Source organism: Schistocerca nitens, chromosome 3, assembly GCF_023898315.1.
Source record: "Schistocerca nitens isolate TAMUIC-IGC-003100 chromosome 3, iqSchNite1.1, whole genome shotgun sequence".
In the NCBI taxonomy this organism is placed as follows: Eukaryota; Metazoa; Arthropoda; class Insecta; order Orthoptera; family Acrididae; genus Schistocerca; species Schistocerca nitens.
The window spans coordinates 730,752,354-730,774,922 of NC_064616.1; the positions used below are offsets into that span (position 1 = coordinate 730,752,354).

The window sequence follows — 22,569 nt, forward strand, 5'->3', positions numbered from 1 at the left end:
TTCTAAGTTCTAGGGGACTAATGACCCCAGATGTTAAGTCTCATAGTGCTCTGAGCCATTTGAACCATTTCTGAACTGTGATTATAAGTATAGCCTGTACCACTCTGGACTACCTGTAGTTTCCTCTGTCGGTTCTGCTTATGCTGCAAGCCATCTATAGTGATGTAAAAACTCTCTCTCCGTCAGAAGAGGCCCTGGAAGGCCCAACGGTATCAACCGACCGCCGTGTCATCCTCAGTCAAAGGCGTCAATGCATGTGGATATGGAGGGACATGTACTCAGTACGCCGCTCTCCCGGGCGTTTTCAGTTTTCCTGTCCGGAGCCGTTACTTCTGAAACAAGTAGCTCCTCAATTGACCTCACAAGGACTGGATGCACCCTACTTGCCAACAGCGCTCGACAGCCCGAGCGGTGAGCCATCCATGTGCTAGCCAAGCCCGGCAGCGAATAGCCCCAGTGATCTGATGGCAACTGGTGTTACCACTGCGGTAAGGCCGTTGGTTATAGCGATGTAGCAATTTACTTTTCATAACTATGTGAAATTCTTAGTCCGTCTGGTTAGAGAAAATTATCTTGGGGACAGGGTCCATTTATGTTCAATAAAGGCTGCTAATCTATTAAAAGGTCATCATAACTTCTTCCTATTAATTTATTTAGCTATTATATCTATCACGTTCCATGGTATCATGAGAGCTAGGTCTAGCTGGGGGAAGGAGGCAGTACACATCTTACACAATGATGATTAGAAAACTTATAAGAAAAATTAATAAAACACCACAAAATTGTGAGAGTGTATATGAATAAATAACAAACCACAGAGAAAAGTTCTCAGTTACTGCGAGGAACTCTAATACAGCATTGAAGGAAAGTGGTACAAGGAAACGTTTCAGCTTGGATTTGAATACTCGAGGTTTATCATTCATTTTCAGTTCTGCTTGAAATCTATTGAAAATGAAACCTTCTGAACACTGTACACCTTTCTGTACAATGCTGAAAGAAACGTTATCCATGTGCAGATTGTTTTTCCGTCTAGTGTTCAATGAATAACTGTTACAATCTCTTCTGAATGAGTTCAATATTGCCAACTACAAATTTCATGATGGAGAATACGTACAGAGTTAGAATTCCGAGACGCCTGAGCAACGGCCAACACAAAGTTCGCGAAATGACACCGCAGGTCAGTCTGACCTCCCTTTTCTGAGCCAAGAATATTCTTAGTGAGTGCACAGAGCTGTCCTAGAATATATCGCCATACGAGGCAATAGAGAGGAAGCAATAAAATTAAACAAACCTTCGAGTTCCAGTGTCACAGATAGCGGAGATGATTCCTATAATTAAAACACCAGCGCTCAGTTTCCGCACATCTTGGAACTTAATATCGCCAAAAACGTCTTCTATCTGACCTCTGTCGAAGGAATTTAAAAAGGCCGACTTCACTTACTGTTTGACCACCTTAAGGCGTGGGAGCCACGTGCAATTTTTCCAGGGGGATTTGAGTTGGGGAAAACGCGGCAGAAATATAACTGTAGCGTCAAAGTGAGGGTGGCCACACAGAGCTGGAATTCACGCGGCTGCTGCACAGCCGCGGCGCGTTACCGAGATGGCGCGCACCAAAATGCACCGCGGCCAGTTTCTCTGCTGGAATTACAGCTCCCACGCAGCTTTCAGTCTGTCACACGCTTCTGACCAGAGCTTCTGACTGATTTCCATGCAGCATTCAGCTGCTGGTTGTTTCATGAACTCGCCTCTGAGCGTCTCCCTTATAGCCAAGCTCGTATCACGATAAAGCATCCAATCTAAGAACGACCAAGCAGAAACTCGAAGTGAAGCGAACGAAACGTGTTTCCCGATCCTGGATACCTGAAAATTATAATCGGCGGTTTAAAATGTATTTTTTTAAGGAAGGAGATACAGAAACTTCGGGAAAACATAAATGTTAGGTATCTGAGAACGTTAAAATTGCCAGAAGGTAGAAGTGGAGATGCAACGAAGAATAAGAAGCCTTCCTGTATAGCAAGCAAATGTCCATTCTGCAGCCATGTTTTCAATTACGAGAGAGAGTTTTTGAGACATATCAAAAACTTATATTGAATACTCCATTAGGTTTAATCACTGTAATACAGAAAAACTGTTAACATGACAACGGGAAGCAGTGCGTCTTCGCCAAATGTTTCTGCTGCATCTTTGGCTGCGCCTCTTTGAAGGGCTCCGAGACAGTCGGGAGAAAGCAAATTTACTCCAGACGCATTAGAACAGGAAATTCTCATTGTAATTAAAAATAACGTATGACGACCCTCCCAGAATGCTGAATGAAACATTTTTCCTGTCCAAGATTCCAGTGATCAATAAAATCGGACAAACTTCATTTTAAACTGATATTTTTTACAGTTAGTGAAGTCTCACTCAGAAAGAGTGGTACATCCACCAGCATAATCCGTCATCACTGTGTTTGTTTTAGGGATGCCACTTTCCGCCACAGAGAAAGTTTTTCGAATCATGTAACTGACATTTGATAATAGTCAAAAAATTATCTGGGTATCCCTTTAGTTCTTTATGCAGGAGAACGCACTTTCGCTTGGTTGACATGTCGCTTAGCATAGGATGGATCCACCATTTCTGTTGCGATATTTCACCTCGACGACGACGACGACGACGACGACGAACGAGTAAAAAATATTGTTATCTAAGAAAACACTGTCAATTCTTGTTCTGGCGACTTTGCTTCTCTGGAACGTGTACCTGGCGGTTTGACTGCCACTACCCGGCGGTTTTTCCTGCTTTGTGTGGTCGCCACACCTCCACACTTGCTGGAATTCCTGCCACGTTTTCTCCACCTCAAGTTACGCCGCAAAACACGTTCAAGGAGCCTTAGCGTAAAATTTCCAAATCCCTTAGCAGCTAAAATTTTTAGCAGTCAAAATGGTTCAAATGGCTCTGAGCACTATGGGACTTAGCACCTATGGTCATCAGTCCCCTGCCCGAGGCAGGATTCGAACCTGCGACCGTAGCAGTCGCGCGGTTCCGGACTGAGCGCCTAGAACCGCTAGACCACCGTGGCCGGCAGTGTTCATCGGAGGTGAGGGTATCATCTGGAGTGCCCCAGGGAAGTGTGGTAGGTCCGCTGTTGTTTCTATCTACATAAATGATATTTTAGATAGGGTTGATAGCAATGTGCGGCTATTTGCTGATGATGCTGTGGTTTACGTGAAGGTACCGTCGTTGAGTGACTGTAGGAGTATACAAGATGACTTGGACAGGATTTGTGATTGGTGTAAAGAATGGCAGCTAACTCTAAATATAAACAAATGTAAATTAATGCAGATGAATACGAAAAAGAATCCCGTAATGTTTGAATACTCCATTAGTAGTGTAGCGCTTGACACAGTCACGTCGATTAAATATTTGGGCGTAACATTGCAGAGCGATATGAAGTGGGACAAGCATGTAATGATAGTTGTGGGGAAGGCGGATAGTCGTCTTCGGTTCATTGGTAGAATTTTGGGAAGATGTGGTTCATCTGTAAAGGAGACCGCTTATAAAACACTAATACGACCTATTCTTGAGTTATGCTCGAGCGCTTGGGATCCCCATCAGGTCGGATTGAGGGAGGGCATAGAAGCAATTCAGAGGCGGGCTGCTAGATTTGTTACTGGTAGGTTTGATCATCACGCGAGTGTTACGGAAATGCTTCAGGAACTCGGGTGGGAGTCTCTGGAGGAAAGGAGGAGCTCTTTTCGTGAATCGCTACTGAGGAAATTTAGAGAACCAGCATTTGAGGCTGACTGCAGTACAATTTTACTGCCGCCAACTTATATTTCGCGAAAAGGCCACAAAGATAAGATAGATTAGGGCTCGTACAGAGGCTATAGGCAGTCATTTTTCCCCCGTTCTGTTTGGGAGTGGAACAGGGAGAGAAGATGCTAGTTGTGGTACGAGGTACCCTCAGCCACGCACCGTATGGTGGATTGCGGAGTATGTATGTAGATGTAGATGAGAACGATCTTCCCAGGCCTTTGATGGATCCAGAAAGTATCTTACAGTGTCAACGTGCATCGACTTTTTCCTGTATAAAATGGGACGCGAAACTTGGTTTACGCAACGAAGCAAGAAATAAAATATACTAGAAACATTTGGGAGAAGACAGATAAGGAGCTAAGGAAAAGCGAAAAAAAATTAAGAACTGGAGTGGATTATCTGCAATGTTATGTAGACCTTACATCAGTGTTAGAGGAGATATAGAAAAGAAACTAAATGCAACAGTGTAATAGCGAAATTGGGTTTATAAGTATGATTCGGTTTTTTTCCCTTAGAAGACCCTGTAGCAGTTATAAGCCGAACGGAATTCTCCTGTTAACAGAAAATAATAAAACACTTTTTTTTTTTTTTTGAAAAGTGCTACATTCCATGACTTCCATATACCTCACTAAAAATGAGAAGGTCTGATAAGGACCAATTTTAAAACTGTAGTAGTTAGCGGAAAATTACTTTTATACAATGTTACAATACAAACAGTGTTCCTAGCAGCATTTAACATGGGCGTTTTTCTTGATTGTCGCCTCACCTTTGAAATAGAGTAGCAGTTCTCTGAGTTTCCAAGAAGCTGTCGCTCACTACAAGTGGTCAGAAAATAAACAGTACGACAATAGGCTTTCGCACTAAACTTGCCATGGTATAACATGAACGATTTCAATAATATCTAATTCTGACCGAGGTGGTTTTTCAAGAATACCGACAACTGATCAGATCTATAGAAAAAACGTTCCGATAACTTAACTGCTGATATTAGGGTGGTTTACTTGTTATTTAACTGCTTAAAATGTAGTCTTTCAGCTACATTTCGACATGTTTACGTCAGGATGTGAAGACACCTGCAAGTAACAACGCAGGAAAATAACTGGACGCTTGAGGTACCCCTTGCCGGCAGCGAATAACGTTTCGTCTGCAGTGCCCCGAATAGCAGACTGTGAAAGCCCCTATGAAAAAGATGAATGCCACAGGAAATCAATTCTTCAGTCTCCGCGGGGAAGTTTACTCCGCGGTTTAAAGGTCTCTTGCCGATTCCCACAACGAGCAGAAAAATACATTGTGGCTAGAAACTTCAGAAGCTCTTACTGTTTTTAGCCGTAAATCACCGGTTTGTTTCCGAAAATATTTCGTTGCTCTATAAAATCGTGGATTACAAGCCACAAATCGGAAATATCAGTTGAAAAGTAGAGCATGATTCCGTAACAAACACAGGAATGTACGTCTATCCAACAACAAACAAAATAGTATCGAACAGATAAACGTCCGATACAGGCGTCAGACCTATGGTGCTACTGTTGTAAGTATAGTTCAATGAAAGAACTTCTCGGACATCAGTGAAAGTAATCTAATGTGAAGTCCGGAAAGATGAAGTTTAGTTACCGAAACAGCTTACTTCGCTAACAGTATATGAAGATCGAGGTCGACGACAGTAATGAAAATGATTCAGGAACAAGAATGGAAACGAAACTGCATAAGAAATAGTGCTCCGGCCCGTTTCAGTAGTGAAACAACGAACAGAGAAATGTACCTATTACTACCAGTCAGATTCCATCTATTCTGAATAAGTAACTCTTTTCAGCTAATTCTGTCAACACAGAACACGAAACGTTTAAATACAACAAGCGTTCGTTCATTTTGAGCATCGGCCGACCATATGAGGAAGTAATCGATGAGACCTAACCTTAACGGTAATATTTCTCCCTGACTGGACTACTAACAAATGTAATAATTAAGCTCAATGCATTGCAATACAGAATGCTAACAATTTCTTATTTGTTCGGATTTAAAGTTATATACTGAATGAAATCGTTATTTTATCACAGTTTGGAGAAGAAATGGAATGCTGCTTTACTTGAGAGCCTGTCCAGCCATTCGAGTGAAATGACTTCAGATAAGACAACAGGTTAATAAGAATGAATCTCGAACGTCCTTCGCCCATTGTCACCGTCAACGCCCCGAATAACAGTTAAGGACAGGTTGGAAACAAAAAAAATGGGTCTATCAATGGATTAATATTTTGTCATCTGAAATATGGAGAGCTAATTTTAGAAAATGGTTCAAATGGCTCTGAGCACTATGGGACTTAACTTCTGAGGTCATCAGTCCTCTAGAACTTATAACTAATTAAACCTAACTAACCTAAGGACATCACACACATCCATGCCCGAGGCAGGATTCGAACCTGCGACCGTAGCGGTCGTGCGGTTCCAAACTGTAGCGCCTAGAACCGCTCGGCCACCCCAGCCAGCTAATTTAAGAAAAACAGAATCCGACTGCAGCGCAGTACTGGGAATGTGTATCATCAAGACCTAGAGATTTCTGGAAGATTAAATTGCAGGAAAAATCTGCTGAATGTGCGGAAAAACTCTCTCATAAAAAAGCGACACTAGATACAAAGAGATGGCGGTGTACCGTACAGTAAAAGGATCAGTAAATCGCAGTTCACATGCTAATCGCTGTAGTAACACAATCGGTGCATAATTCTGATGGATCTGGTGTCACGCTTGTTAAATACACAATACCGTTATAATCGCTGACACATGAGCTGCAAATCAGCAACTATAATACCAAACGCGGGGCAGTGCGGCTTCAATTTCATTTCCACACTTTTATTCCTGCTCACGGAGAGAAAAATCTGGTTATTAGCTCTACAATAGCTTCAATTACCTTGCAAGCCGTCACTGTCCACGTCCATAAACCTAAGTAAGTAATTAGCAAAGATATGCAAACAATGACTCGCACAGCGTACCGCTAGTTGAATCTTACGTGAACGAACTCCACTCGATTTTCATATTATTGTTACGAAAACTTCTACAGAGAAGTGCACAGTTCAAAATTTCCGTTCTGTTTAGTAGAACGTACTGTTATTACCAAGAACAAAAGAACAGATCGGTATTGGAAGTCTACTCAACTTTCTACAGCTTAGCACATTCCGCATCGCGCGTCCGATTTTAGGTAGCGTTACACATCGCAAATAAGGTTTTGGTTTCAAATTTCCATCAACAAATCATACTACGTGTACAACAGGAGTTATAGTGCGTAACACACAAGACTCAGACCACGCACAAGCATTAGACTCACTGCGATTTTGCCGGCCGCGGTGGTCTCGCGGTTCTAGGCGCGCAGTCCGGAACCGTGCGACTGCTACGGTCACAGGTTCGAATCCTGCCTCGGGCATGGATATGTGTGATGTCCTTAGGTTAGTTAGGTTTAAGTAGTTCTAAGTTCTAGGGGACTAATGACCACAGCAGTTGAGTCCCATAGTGCTCAGAGCCAGCCACTGCGATTTCCATTCAGAGAAAGTGAAATGGTAAATTCTAAATCTAAATGTTCAACACAACAGGAATTAATAAGCAGGAGAGAGAGAAAAAAGGAGGGAATATGTACGCCGTGTTATGGATACAGTTTGGTTCAAAATTTTGCCACAAAATAGTTACAAAGAAGGGAGAACAATGCAACGTGAAACAAGGAAACTATACCTGCATTGTGATCCTGGGGCAGCACATGGTGTTCATTGCGAGGCCACAGCCTAAATACGAGGGCCGTTTAATAAATAACGCAACTTATTTTTTTCTCAGCCAATTTCAGTTGGAAATAAAAAATGAGGATAGTCGAAATTCCACGTACAGGAGTTGGTCCAAAATGTAGAAACACCGCGATAAATGCATGCTTGAACATAATATGTAGAGGCTAGACAAGCCTACATGTTGCGTTGCTACATTTTACCACGAACGGTACCTGGACATGGTCCTCAATACGTTGCAAGCGTCAGTCGTTGTCAGAACAGCACTCGTGTAGTTGTGAGTCCATATCGGCAAATCGTTGGTTCTCGTACGGTGGGTGCTTCCGTAACCAAGCTAGCCGAAGCATCTGATGTTTCAAGAGGTACCGTATCGAATATTTACACTGCCTGCAAGGAAAGCTGAAAAACCATCCGCTAACTCACGAAGCGGAGGAAAAGTGTGTGTTGATCGCGACAGATGGTCGTTGAAGTGGATTGTGACGAAAAATAACGGGACGACAGTTGCAAAAGTCACTGCAGAACTGAATGTCGCACTCGCGAACCCTGTCAGAACCAAAAGCTGGGAATTGCAGGTCCTGGAATCCCAAACCCACTCATCAATGATGCAAATGCCCGTAACAGAAAAACGTGGTGCCGAAGCCATAAAACCTCAACTATGGGGCAATAGTAGAATGTCTTTTGGTCGGATGAGTCTTGTTTCTCACTGATTTCAATTTTTGGCTGAGCTTACGTCCCAAGAGTGAAAGATGGCTGTGGTTCGGTGATGATTTGCGCAGCCATATCGTGGTATTCCATAGACCCATGGTCGCTCTGCAATGTCGTATTACTGCCATGGGTTACGTGAGCATTTTGGCTTATCAGGTCCATCCCATGGTACAATGTTTGTTCCCAGTGGTGATGATTTGTTCCAAGACGATAGGATTTCTGTTCACTCAATTCGCATCGTGCCGGCCGTCGTGGCCGAGCGGTTCTAGGCGCTTCAGTCTGTAACCCCGCGACTGCTACGGTCGCAGGTTCGAATCCTGCTTCGGACATGGATGTGTGTGATGCCCTTAGGTTAGTTAGGTTTAAGTAGTTCTAAGTTCTAGGGGACTGATGACCTCAAAGTCCCACAGTGCTCAGAGCCATTTGAACCATTTGAACTCGCATCGTCTAAGACTGGTTTTGTGAACAAGAAGATGAATTGTTGCATCTCCCCTGACCACCAGCCAGCAGATCTCAGTATTATTGAGCCTTTGAGGTCCATTTTGGACACAAGGGTGCGTAATCGCTATCTACATTCATCATCGTTACCTAAAATTCCCTCTATTTTTCAGGAATAATGGTATAAGATACCGTGAAAACAATAGTGGATCTGCGTTGATGCACTTCGAGACGAATAGAAGCTTATTTTTAATGCCAGCTTTTTTGCTACACTGTACTGGGCATGATAATGTATCGTGTCCGTGGTAGTTCCATATTTTTTACAATTCCCTATCGTCGAGCGGTCGTGTGTTACATGGCACCGATATTAGGCCGGTTGAATACACGAAAGGTTTCCAGACGTCTTATAATAGCAATATATAGGGAAGATCGTCTATTGGACGCTACGGAACACGCAGCAATACCACTTCTGCCCATACCATCACGACCCGCATCTAGATTCTCTGTAATACCCCACAGCGTCCACACTATTTGTCGTCAGCAGTTGCCAAGTGAGTCCTAATTATTTTCACCGATAAATTCATTCTTACTGACATACTGAATAATGGTATGTGAGAGCGAGAAAAACCCGAGATATGAAGAAATATGCTGCCATTATTATAAACTCAATACCAATCGCCGATATCACGAGGCCAACACAGGTTGGAACTAACTACACAATAATATGTCATGGAAATTCTTTGCTCTCCAAGTTTTTCACTCATGAGACAACATGCTAATACCATTTTCCAAAATTAGAAAGTCTTCCTCATCATACCACGCACGTCCTTGTGGGCTTCGTGGATCACGTTGAGGTAGTGCAATTGCCAGCTCTGTCACCAGTGTTACACGAACGGACGTCAACTCTGCAGCACGCCGATCTACAGGTGTCAAGGCTCGCGTCTCAGCAGTAGATTCTAGTTGTCTCAGGACAGTCCCTTCGATTAACAACGGCTAGTGCTACGGTTCAAGAAATCGCAACTACCTATTCCCGTGTCATTTTAACGTGACCGTATTATTTTTTTCAACATGCACTTTCTTTTTTTTTTGGGGGGGGGGGGGCAACTTATCCGATTTTCTGTAAATACTGAAAATTCATTACCTGACAGTTCATCATTAAGATTTAATTCCAAGTGTGGATAATCTTGTCATCAAGCGGTTTCCTCTAGTCAGGAAAGCAGAGAGGGCGCGCCCACACCCATTTGCTCAAGAAATACACTCAGCTGGCGGCTACACGGGTAGTGGAGGCTGTGTGGCGTGGACTGGGCGGTTTTTTTTAGGTTAGAAGGCCTCGGGAAAGTACGGGGTGGGTTGCAATGTCAAAGGGTGCATGGAAAATACAGGACGTGCTTGGATCAAGGAACAGTCGGAATTGTAGTTGTAAATTGTTGTAGCTGTGCTGTGAAAGTCCCTGAGCTTCAAGCGCTAATAGAAAGCACAGAAGCTGAAATCGTTATAGGTACAGAAAGCTGGCTAAAGCCCGAAATAAGTCCTGCAGAAATGTTTACGATGTCTCCGACGGTGTTCAGGAAAGATAGATTAGGCAGAATTGGTAGTGGAGTGTTTGTGTCTGTCAGTTGTGGTTTATATTATAGTGAAGTCGAAGTAGATACTCCGTGTGAATTGGTATGGGTGGAGGTTATACTTAACAGCCGAACTAAGTTAATAATTGGCTCCTTCTACCGACCCCCAGACTCCGATGATATAGTTGCTGAACAGTTCAGAGAAAATTTGAGTCTCGTAACAAATAAATACCCCACTCATACGGTTATAGTTGGTGGGGACTTCAACCTTCCCTCGATGTGTTGGCAAAAATACTTGTTCAAAACCGGTGGTAGGCAGAAAACATCTTCCGAGATTGTCCTAAATGCTTTCTCCGAAAATTATTTCGAGCAGTTAATTCACGAACCCACGCGAATTGTAAATGGTTGCGAAAACACACTTGACCTCTTAGCCACAAACAATCCAGAGCTAATAGAGAGCATCATGACTGATACAGGGATTAGTGACCACAAGGTCGTTGTAGCTAGGCTCAATACCGTTTCTTCCAAATCCACCAGAAACAAACGCAAAATAATTTTATTTAAAAAAACGGATAAAGTGTCACTAGAAGCCTTCCTAAGAGACAATCTCCATTCCTTCCGAACTGACTATGCAAATGTAGACGAGATGTGGCTCAAATTCAAAGATATAGTAGCAACAGCAATTGAGAGATTCATACCTCATAAACTGGTAAGAGATGGAACTGATCCCCATGGTACACAAAACAGGTCCGAACGCTGTTGCAGAGGCAACGGAAAAAGCATGCGAAGTTCAGAAGAATGCGAAATCCCGAAGATTGGCTAAAATTTACAGACGCGCGAAATTTGGCACGGACTTCAATGCGAGATGCCTTTAATAGGTTCCACAACGAAACATTGTCTCGAAATTTGGTAGAAAATCCGAAGAAATTCTGGTCGTATGTAATGTACACAAGCGGCAAGACGCAGTCAATACCTTCTCTGCGCAGTGCCGATGGTACTGTTACCGACGACTGTGCCGCTAAAGCGGAGTTATTGAACGCAGTTTTCCGAAATTCCTTCACCAGGGAAGACGAATGGAATATTCCAGAATTTGAAACACGAACAGCTGCTAGCACGAGTTTCTCAGACGTAGATACCTTAGGGGTTGCGAAGCAACTCAAATCGTTTGATACGGGCAAGTCTTCAGGTCCAGATTGTATACCGATTAGGTTCCTTTCAGATTACGCTGATACAGTAGCTCCCTACTTAGCACTCATATACAACCGCTCGCTCACCGATAGATCTGTACCTACAGACTGGAAAATTACGCAGGTCGCACCAGTGTTTAAGAAGGGTAGTAGGAGTAATACATCTAACTACAGACCTATATCATTGACGTCGGTTTGCAGTAGGGTTTTGGAGCATATATTGTATTCAAACATTATGAATCACCTCGAAGGGGACGATCTATTGATACGTAATCAGCATGGTTTCAGAAAACATCGTTCTTGTGCAACGCAGCTAGCTCTTTATTCGCACGAAGTAATGGCCGCTATCGACAGGGGATCTCAAGTTGATTCGGTATTTCTAGATTTCCGGAAAGCTTTTGACACCGTTCCTCACAAGCGACTTCTAATCAAGCTGCGGGTCTATGGGGTATCGTCTCAGTTGTGCGACCGGATTCGTGATTTCCTGTCAGGAAGGTCGCAGTTCGTAGTAATAGACGGCAAATCATCGAGTAAAACTGAAGTGATATCAGGTGTTCCCCAGGGAAGCGTCCTGGGACCTCTGCTGTTCCTGATCAATATAAATGACCTGGGTGACAATCTGAGCAGTTCTCCTAGGTTGTTCGCAGATGATGCTGTAATTTACCGTCTAGTAAGGTCATCCGAAGACCAGTATCAGTTGCAAAGCGATTTAGAAAAGATTGCTGTACGGTGTGGCAGGTGGCAGTTGACGCTAAATAACGAAAAAAGTGAGGTAATCCACATGAGTTCCAAAAGAAATCCGTTGGAATTCGATTACTCGATAAATAGTACAATTCTCAAGGCTGTCAATTCAACTAAGTACCTGGGTGTTAAAATTACGCACAACTTCAGTTGGAAAGACCACATAGATAATATTGTGGGGAAGGCGAGCCAAAGGTTGCGTTTCATTGGCAGGACACTTAGAAGATGCAACAAGTCCACTAAAGAGACAGCTTACACTACACTCGTTCGTCCTCTGTTAGAATACTGCTGCGCGGTGTGGGATCCTTACCAGATGGGATTGACGGAGGACATCGAAAGGGTGCAAAAAAGGGCAGCTCGTTTCGTATTATCACGTAGTAGAGGAGAGAGTGTGGCAGATATGATACGCGAATTGGGATGGAAGTCATTACAGCAAAGACGTTTTTCGTCGCGGCGAGATCTATTTACGAAATTTCAGTCACCAAATTTCTCTTCCGAATGCGAAAATATTTTGTTGAGCCCAACCTACATAGGTAGGAATGATCATCAAAATAAAATAAGAGAAACCAGAGCTCGAACAGAAAGGTTTAGGTGTTCGTTTTTCCCGCGCGCTGTTCGGGAGTGGAAGGGTAGAGAGATAGTATGATTGTGGTTCGACGAACCCTCTGCCAAGCACTTAAATGTGAATTGCAGAGTAGTCATGTAGATGTAGAAATACGAGCGCCGTGGTGTACCGTTGATCAGAAGAAATGCTGCAGAAGAGATCTATATCATTAGCCGCCAACTTGTTTGCTATAGCATATGTCTGCACAAAAGACAGCGTAAGTCTCTCGTCTAGCTCTAGCGACATCTCCGCTCCTATTACAACTAAAAGGCTAAATAAGCCAAGAAACCCTGCGTCTGGGATTAAAGGTAACGTCTGAATAACAGCGTGGTAACTTTTGCAGGCTGTCTTTACAGCGTTATAAGTTCCGTTACGTGGCGATGTTCTACGTCTTGCTATGGCTGCTGAAAGTACAAAAATTGAATTACAGTAGCCGTCAAGCGCATTTTTTCTGATGTTTCGGCAGACATTTGCAATTTCGATCCTGATATGTGTAGTTGGAGTAATCCCAAACAAATATTGCTCATCACGTCTTTCAAGCGACCCCCAGAGTCGAGCTGGCCGCGGTGGCCGAGCGGTTCTAGGCGCTTCAGTCCGGAACCGCGGGACTCCTACGGTCGCAGGTTCGAATCCTGCCTCGGGCATGGATGTGTGTGATGTCCTTAGGTTAGTTAGGTTTAAGTAGTTGTAAGTTCTAGGGGACTGATGACCTCAGATGTTAAGTCCCATAGTGCTCAGAGCCATTTCAACCAACCCAGAGTCGACGGAAAGCGTCGGTTTGTTTTCCGTTACAAACAAAATTAGTTTTCAAGTGGAATTTTACTTGCCCATTCGACAGATTGGTGCTAAATTATTCTAGTGCGATATGAGTTTTATCGATATGTATTAAGAGGGAGAGTAAAACAGGAAGAACAAAGAGTACTCCAGCAGCGACTGACCAACGCTGCTGCATGGGGGTAGCAGTTAGCGCGGACCACGGCGCGCTATAACTGCTGGAGTACTCCTTATTCTTCGTATTTTACTCTCTCACCTAAATCATAGCAATGAAACGAATATCGCACTAGACTAATCTTGGATAGTTTTCTCGAACGGGCATTTAAATTTCCGCTTTCAAAAATCATTTTCCTTGTAACAGGAAAGAAACTAACGCTTTCAGTCGACACGTCGAAAAACGTGATGAGCAGTACTTGCTTGGACTCACTCCAGCTACACACTGCAAAAATGAAATTGCATTTATCTGTAGAAACACCAAAGGAAATGAGCCTGACGACTCTTAAGAGGTACACCCTGAACACGCAGGAGTTCGAAATTTCTAGGTAAAGTATGCCAACGATGTGGCGTACTTATCTCTAATAACTAAATCGCTGCTCAGTCAAATGTCTCTGAGCACTATGGGACTTAACTTCTGAGGTCATCAGTCCCCTAGAGCTTAGAACTACTTAAACTTAACTAACCTAAGGACATCACACACATCCATGCCCGAGGCAGGATTCGAACCTGCGACCGTAGTGGTCGCGCGGTTCCATACTGGAGAGCCTAGAACCGCTCGGCCACTTCGGCCGGCTGCTGCTCAGTCGCAAATTTGGTTTACTGAGGCACAGTCCACCGATAACCGCCAACAGTCTTTTACAGTGAAGTTCTCATTTAAAGGACTGTCATGTCCCAGTCCTTATTCAATTGTAAAATTCAAAAAGTATACATTTCTTCTGTCAACAGAGATAAACAAATGAGCCTTTGTTCTGCAAGAACTAACTGCTAGAAAAAAAACCGGAAGTCTTTATAGTAACAACCAGCACTTTTTTCTTCGTAACATTATCACCTTTAGAAGTAGCTTTTCCAGTGTGTAAGGGCAGTACAACCTTCTGTTTTCCTCTCAAAATATGTGATCTTATAGGATCATAAGATGCAGAGAACAAAGTAACGTGTGATATCATAAATTTTTCGCATGTCTTTCCGTGTATTCCACTGTTGCGGAACACCATGTTCAACACTGCGCTGAACGGTGTGCGCCTAAATACTTGTGCATGCGCCACAACTGTACTCTGTCATCGGATCTGTCACAGATCACCGCCTGTCCTGCTTTAGAGAGCGTGCAAGCCTCCGATCCCTTCGTTCTGTGGTGACGTATGGACGTCAAACTTCTTGTCAGTTACTCGAGGTTTCAGCATTCTTCAACCACTTTCCATAGGTTCTCACGACAATTCGACTTTTGTCAAAGTCGCTTACGTCGGCGGATTTCCTCATTGGCGCCATAATCTTCGCTAGAATGATTCCCCATTCGTCTCTGCTGCGCTCACACGCTTCTCTTACCGCCCATCAGTGTGTTTAACACTAAAACTGAGCCGGCTGGATATGGGAGGAGAGCCGGCAATAGAATTCTCGTATTGAGCGCACCTCCATTTAGCAGAAATGATCCACAGAACAACGAACTTAATTTTGATCATGACAATTCCACAGGATACCCCTCCCTCCCCCCTCTCCCCGCGTCTTATCGTTTAAGCCTGTCCGCCTGCTTAGCTTGGTGGTAACGTGCTTTCCTACCATGCATTGCGCCCGGGTACGATTCCCGGCCGGGTTGGAGATTTTCTCCACTCCTGGACTGGGTGTTGTGTTGTTCTCATGATTCATCCTCATCATCGGCCGCGAGTCGCCCAATGTGGCGCCAACTGAAATAAGACTTGCACTTGGCGGCCGATCCCGAATAGCATCCAAGCCACCACGCTGACTTGCAAAGTGTTATTCCGGAGAAAGAAGTGTCGCGCAAAAGGTTAACGGACGAAAACTGACTTGGTCCATCATATTTCGGGCTTGCAGCCGGATCACGTTGACATCTAGGCACGATATTTCGGCTAACAAACACGCAGCCATCTTCAGGTGAGTACGAGACCGAAGATTACTAGTTTTTTTTTTTCCTTTATTGTAATTTTAATCACCTATACAGGCGGGCTGGCAGCAGCATAGTACGCTGCTCTTCAGCCTTAAGTGGAACAATAACATGACATAGAGGCGATACAAACAATACAAAAAAACGGCGGGCAAAAAATGGAGATACAAAAAACAATAAACAAGAAGCCGTTCACGTTGGACGATAAAAACACTAAAACTTGTTGACACGGCGCACAAAACACGGAGAAAGACGACAGCACATGTGAACAGTTGAGTTGTAACTGCACGAAACACAAAACGAAGCACACACACTAGACACTGATGGCGATGATCTCCGGCGCGCGAATGTTCACTATGCGTGTGCGAGTCCGGGGACCTGCCAAGAGAGGAGGAGCAGGAAGGGGAGTGGGAGAGGGGAGAGCAGAGATGCCACGGGCAGAGGAGAAAAGGGGGGAGGGAGGAAGGGGGAGGGGAAGCCCGGGGGAAGAGGGGTGGAGGGAGGTGACGGGGAAAAAGGAAAGAGAAGGGAAGGGAAGGGAAGGGAAGAGAAGGGAGGGAGGGTGCCTAAAGGAAAGGACACAGGAAGTGGGGGGGGGCAGGGTCAAAGTTGATAGGAGGGGTAGATGGAGGGGAGGAGGACATCATCAGGGAGGGGGAGCTGGCGGAAGCCACCTTGGGAGAGGGTAAGGAGGGTGGAGAGATGGAGACCAGGTGGGACGTGGGCATACAGGCGCGACAGTGGGCGGGGGTGGGAGAGGATCGGGAGACGAGCGGGTGAGGAGGGTCGAGTTTACGGGAGGTGTACAGGATCCGTATCCTTTCAAGGAAAAGCAGGAGGTGGGGGAAGGGGATGAGATCAGACAGGATCCGCGTGGGGGAGGGGAGACGGATGCGATAGGCGAGGCGGAGAGCATGGCGTTCAAGGATTTGGAGGGATTTATAAAAGGGAGGGGGGGCAGAGATCCAAGCTGGATGGGCAGAAGATTACTAGTGCGCGTCGTTCTATATATGCCGAAAATTGGCGCGGCGGCGCCTGCGCAGTGGAGAAGGCTAATACCGCGCCCCCTATCTAATTTGGCGCGCTCTGCAGCAGAAGCGGGCCGCGCATGCGTAGTGGTGTACCTACATTTGCGCTATCTGTCGTAAAGCGCCTTCGCGCAGCTGAGGCGCGATAGTCGAACGTATAAAATCAGTTTTCGTCAGCCGTCGCACTAGATGCAGACCCATGTCTCTGTGAAGCGATTAAAGAAATTACAGGATCTCATGCTTTATCCATCTGAAAGCCGCCGTCTCGATTAATAAGATCTTCTGCCAATCGTATCTCCACGGACTCCTTGATAATGGATTCCCAAAAAGATCTAGTTGTCGCAAAAATTTTTGTTCCACAATGATCCATGGAGTGTCCCGTCGAAATACAGTGTTCTGCTATGGCTGATTTGTTGGGCTGTAGTAGACGTGTGTGACGCTCATGCTCCACGCATCTTCCCCGTATTGTGCGAGTAGTTTGGCCAATGTAGCACAGCGTACCATCTCCACAAGAACTTCGCCACTTGTGTAGTGAGGGATATTCCAACCGTCATTCAGCGAACGAGGTGGTGGTGATGATGATGATGATGATGATGTTGGATTTGTGGGGTGCTCAACTGCGCCCCTACAAAGTCCCAGTTTTTGCGTAGTCCAAGTTTTTCACAATCCAGTCTAGCCACTGCCACGAGTGATGATGATGATGATAACACAAACACGCAGTCCCCGGGCAGAGAAAATTCCCAACCCGGCTGGGAATCGAACCCGGGACTGCGTGATCCAGAGGCAGCAACGCTAGCCACTAGACCACGAGCTGCGGACAGCGAACGAGCTGTATCACCGGTTAAATCACGCGACTCATACTCCAGAGGCGCTGAATTGATATTCCTGCCCAGCTATTCTGACTGAAACTTCTCGTGGTTTTTCTGAATATCGTCAGATGAATTCCGAGTTTGCTTACGGTCTATTCTTTCCTTCATCCTAGAATCTCCGCTCTAGTGAAACGTCGCTAAGGATACCGCTATCGACGAGACGGTTCACTCTAGCCTTGCTTTGCAGATTGTTACTATGCTCAGTCACTGGTTATGTGGGTTTGCTAGATATTAATAAGTCTTCTAACAGAAGAAGTGATGGTGGAAAGATAAGCTTACCTTTATGTACGTAAACGTCACACGAAACTTCGATGGGGTACGATCGGTTCTCATTTTGGATGGAACTGAGTTTCAGAAACATAAAATCGAAAATTAGCTGGGAAAAACAAAATTACGTAGTATTGCGCGTAATAGCAAGAAGTGCTTATGAGATACGCTGCTGTGGTCCCGTGACGGAAACCAGACACGATGACTTCATACTCCTCCGCCCAAGCTTCTCCATTGTTCGAGGCCCACGTGCCGCGCATCAGGTATTTTCCCCCGCAGAGCCTTGGCAACTGTCTTCACGCTTGCAGCGCATTGTTCCTCGACACCAGCGCTATAACAGACTAAGGCAGAGAGATTCCTAAAATCCGCGGCCCCAGAATTCTTTACGCGCCCCATAGGAGTCTTGTTCGGTCCATTTTTAGCGCCCAGTCTTGAGTCACGTGGTGGCCGGAGAAGGCGCTGACAGACACATGAGGAGGCGACGGCTCACGCGTTCCAAACATAACAAGGGGCTCTCATACTTCCCCATCACCCCAGCCGCAGCTGGCGCGGCGTTTCCGCATCGCCAACGTTCACCAAGATATCTCTGGACGGGTTTCACACGACCGCTGAAAAATTCACAGACGACGTCGGTAGTTCTAAAACGACCATTTCCGCAACTACCATAGAGTTTTGTATGTTTCTCTTCCAGAAATATGTATTATATTTTGCCAGTTGTTGCTTGTTACAAAAAAAAAAAAAAATCAAATACTAGCCTCCCACCTCTTACGTAAATGTATCATCAAATTCAAACTACTGCTCATAGTTACTGTAATTACAAATGCATCGCGTTTCTTTTCAAGTGTTCCTTTTTCACATTAAGATGAACGGAACAAACTTTTGTGTGTCTTAGTGCGTTACTAGCGTAAAGGTACTCTATGCATTAATTTCAAAAACTGACGGAGAAACTATATTACCCAAGAATGTATGTTTCCAACTAACAGATATGTGGTAGACGTTCTAATGAGTTGTTGATGTACTTATAATCTTTGCGTAAATTCGTATTGTGTTCTTGCTCTAACTTTTCGTGATGTATTTACTTTCCTATAAGGGGTGGTGATGTCTGAATTTTCAGTTCAGGAGCAAACTCTACGCTCTGTAAGTAAATAAATAAATAATTACGCCTTTCAGATGTGTAGCTGGCCACAAATATTGCTAAATTTCACCATTTTTTTTACAATGGAAAAAATGTTCCACACTTGTAGCAGTCACATTCAATTTAAATGTAGCAAAAGGAACTTTTAAAGAGACAGTAGTTATCGAAAAGTACTGCGCCTCTCACGAAAATATTGTTACTGTGAGAAACATTGCGTAATTTCATTGAAACCATTGCGTAACACTGTAACTCAAAATAAATAGACACTTAATGCGGCTATGTATATTATATTACATAGGAAGCATCTTAATTTATCTTAGACTAAGGAGGAGCGGTACACAGTGAGTCGACATGGAAACGTTCTTGAAAGCCCTCGCTGTAGTCTACGGTTAGATGGAATTTACGTGAGGCTATAACGTGTGCAGGTACATAGCTACAGCTTGCGTCTGCCACTGTGCAGATGTTCCAAATCCAAGTTCTACCAGACTGTTAGCGATTGAAGACATTCCGACCTCCTCTCTTTCTAACATAGTCGGTAATACGTGTCAAATAGAGGAGCACTATCATCTGTCGGCCGGAGCGAATATGTAGAACGACTGTCTCTGTAAATTGTCTCATAGCCACAAAACAAATACTCATCTGCTGACGCCTTAGAATCAACGACGGGCCACAAATGAGTGACACGTGGAATTACTGCTAAGAATCAAGACAGTCATAAGAGCGCAAGAATGATGGTGTGCTCACTTTAAGTGCCACGGCAAGGTATTAAAAGTACGTTGCGTAGCAAATAGAGCTGGTTCCCCTATGGTTTTCCCTGGCCGCGTGTGCGGTAATGATAAGACGAAATATAGGGATGAAACTAGCGACAACAGTTTGTTCTGTGTTCTGAAGAAGCGTTACGACGGAAATAGAAAGTGATCAGCGTGCTTGTTTTGCTCACTGAAATGTTTGTGGTCAGTTTGCTTGTTTTTATCGGAAATTTCTCTGCTTTTTTTGGGATACCGTCAACTACGAACAAAATGTTGCAAACATTCGGTGGAGAGAAACATGGACAGAGAACGCCATAATTTGGAACCAAATGTCCAATTAGAATTTTGACGCAGAGAGACTTCTTTAATTTTTAGGGAACGGTTGAAAGTGAACGTCCTGAACTGAGATATGTTGATAAAACCATGGCATCCTCTAGTAGTTTGAACCCAATTGTCTAATTTACTGACTGTAAAGCCAAATCGAATGCGAACGGGTTATGGACTGGAGCACGGCGAAACATATGGGGCTGCTGGACTGCTATATTTGTATATGCTTTCACACGCTTTTCATCACCCACATACACGAGTAGTAGGCAAGATTCACCTTTTTTCCTCTACGCGCTTTCTACTCGGAAGCAAAATGCAGATTGCAGAGCGACATTGGAAACTCCGTATCGCACACGGAAGTCTTGTCCTCCGAATATCGATCCAGCCGGCCTCAATTAAGTTTTGCATAATTGTCTCAATTGGCAGCAGGGAAGCGCTGGGCTGCTTCCTTATGCACAGCACACGTCTCTTAACAGTTTCACCAATATGCAAGAGTGTATATCAGAACCCACACGTTATCCCGTCGTCAACAACGATCTTTTTTCTAGCCAGACTTACAAAATTCCAGCTAGTGAACTGTCTCTTGTCCTTTGCTGTTAACATAGACACGAGAGTGGTTCACCGCCGTTTACAGTGAGGAACGGTGCTTCAAGCCCTTCTTGGCATATACCAGCGAACGCTCGAAGTCTGAAAAAAAAGTGTAGTTTTATGTGGATTCAAATCCAATGGTTTGTGCCTCATTTTTCTCACAGCGTGAGTGTTACCTCTGCCAATACTCTAGATGTGTTGGAAAGTCAAATAATACCGTTGCTCACATACCTTCTTCAGGTGGCTGGATAAAATGATTCACAGGTCGGACGATGGCAAGAACCAGTCACATGTAGCTCACGCATAATACTGCACTCGTTTAGAACGTGCGGCATAACTATCAGGGGCGTTCAAAAAGAAACCAGTCGGGGGCATACTTACGGAAACCAGTATCTGTATGTTAGAAGTATTGACCCTGGCTGTTGAGACACTTGTCCCACTGTGACACAAGGTGGTGAATGGCTGTCTCATAAAATTCCCGCGGCTGCGATGTTAACCAGTTCCGCACGTACAGCTGGACGTCGTTGTCCGAGGTGTATCGTTTGCCCCTCAGATCCTTTTTAAGGGGACCAAAACTGGCGTAATCACAGGGATTGAGGTCCGGACTGTATGAATTTCTGCAGGAGTGCCGCGACTGTGTTGGCAGTATGAGGCTTTGCATTGTGGAGCAGAATGATCACACGGGTGAGATTGCCTGGTCGTTTTAATTTGATCGCTTGGCGAAGGGTGGTCAAGGTTTGGGAATAACGACTGGGCATTCACTGTTGTCCCGTGCTGCAGGAAGTGAATCAGAAGGGGGCCATTTTGGTCAAAGAAGAACGTCAGCATCACCTTTCCTGCACTCGTGTGGACGACGACGTCCAGCTGTACTTGCGGAACTGGTTAACATCGCAGCCCCGGGAATTTTATGAGACAGCCATTCACCACCTTGGGTCACAGTGGGACAAATGTTTCAACAGCCAGGGTCAATACTTTTAACGTACAGGTACTGGTTTCTGTAATTATATAAACGTTAGGATCGCTTTCTTGAGAGTAATATACAATTTTCTTAATTCAGGTTTTCAGCCACTGCCACTAAATCATTTCAAGCGAATATCAGGCTAATTATTATCAATTGCGGCCATCTACTCATTCTCCCATTTTTTATCAAATCAAGCTACCGTTTCATTTCTTATCACTCTACTTTCTGCCTGGTTACGTACCTTTGAGCTGAGAGGGTTATATTCAGAATAAGACAGAGGCATATATACAAGTATATAACCGACTTGTAGCGGATAGGCGTTCGGATGAATGACCCATGGACGTAGAATATTACCGCGAAAAAAGATACGGCAGTATTTGCTTACATCTGGTCCCTGCTAAAAGCGGTACTGGGCGCTTCAGTCCGGAGTCACGCGACTGCTACGGTCGCAGGTTCGAATCCTGCCTCGGGCATGGATGTGTGTAATGTCCTTAGGTTTAGTTAGGTTTACGTAGTTCTAAGTTCTAGGGGACTGATGACCTCAGATGTTAAGTCCCACAGTGCTCAGAGCCATTTGAACCATTTTTTTTTTTTTTTTTTAGAATCGTGTGGCTGAGACGGGACGTGGAAACAGCCCGGTATTCCCTTATTCGGACGTGGAAAAACGTCTGAAAACCACAGTCAGGCTGGCGTTCCCACCGCCCGTTGTCGTTAATCCGCTCAGTGGATTCAATGCGGGCAGGTGCGTCTCCCCGAATCTCGTAAGTGACGTGCTAAAGCGCGCGGCTATCCGGTCGGGTCTCATTTCGATATTACACAGTATGTGGACAACTAATAATTCCTATAATTCTAAGAGAAGATGGTATATTAAAATTAGTAAAAAGATGAATTAGAACTGACTTATGTGAAAGTGCTTTGAGTCGACTGATCATGTCGTTAAGCAGTAAATTTCTTCGGAACAAATTGTTTTGTTCT

At 44.5% G+C, this 22,569-nt stretch overlaps 1 protein-coding gene across 1 annotated transcript in view; it reads right to left on the minus strand.

The window, feature by feature from the left end:
- The window catches only part of LOC126249408 (plexin-B), a 1,292,451-nt gene that overhangs the window by 878,132 nt on the left and 391,750 nt on the right, over nt 1–22,569 (minus strand). The gene's annotated exons all lie outside the window — the stretch shown is intronic.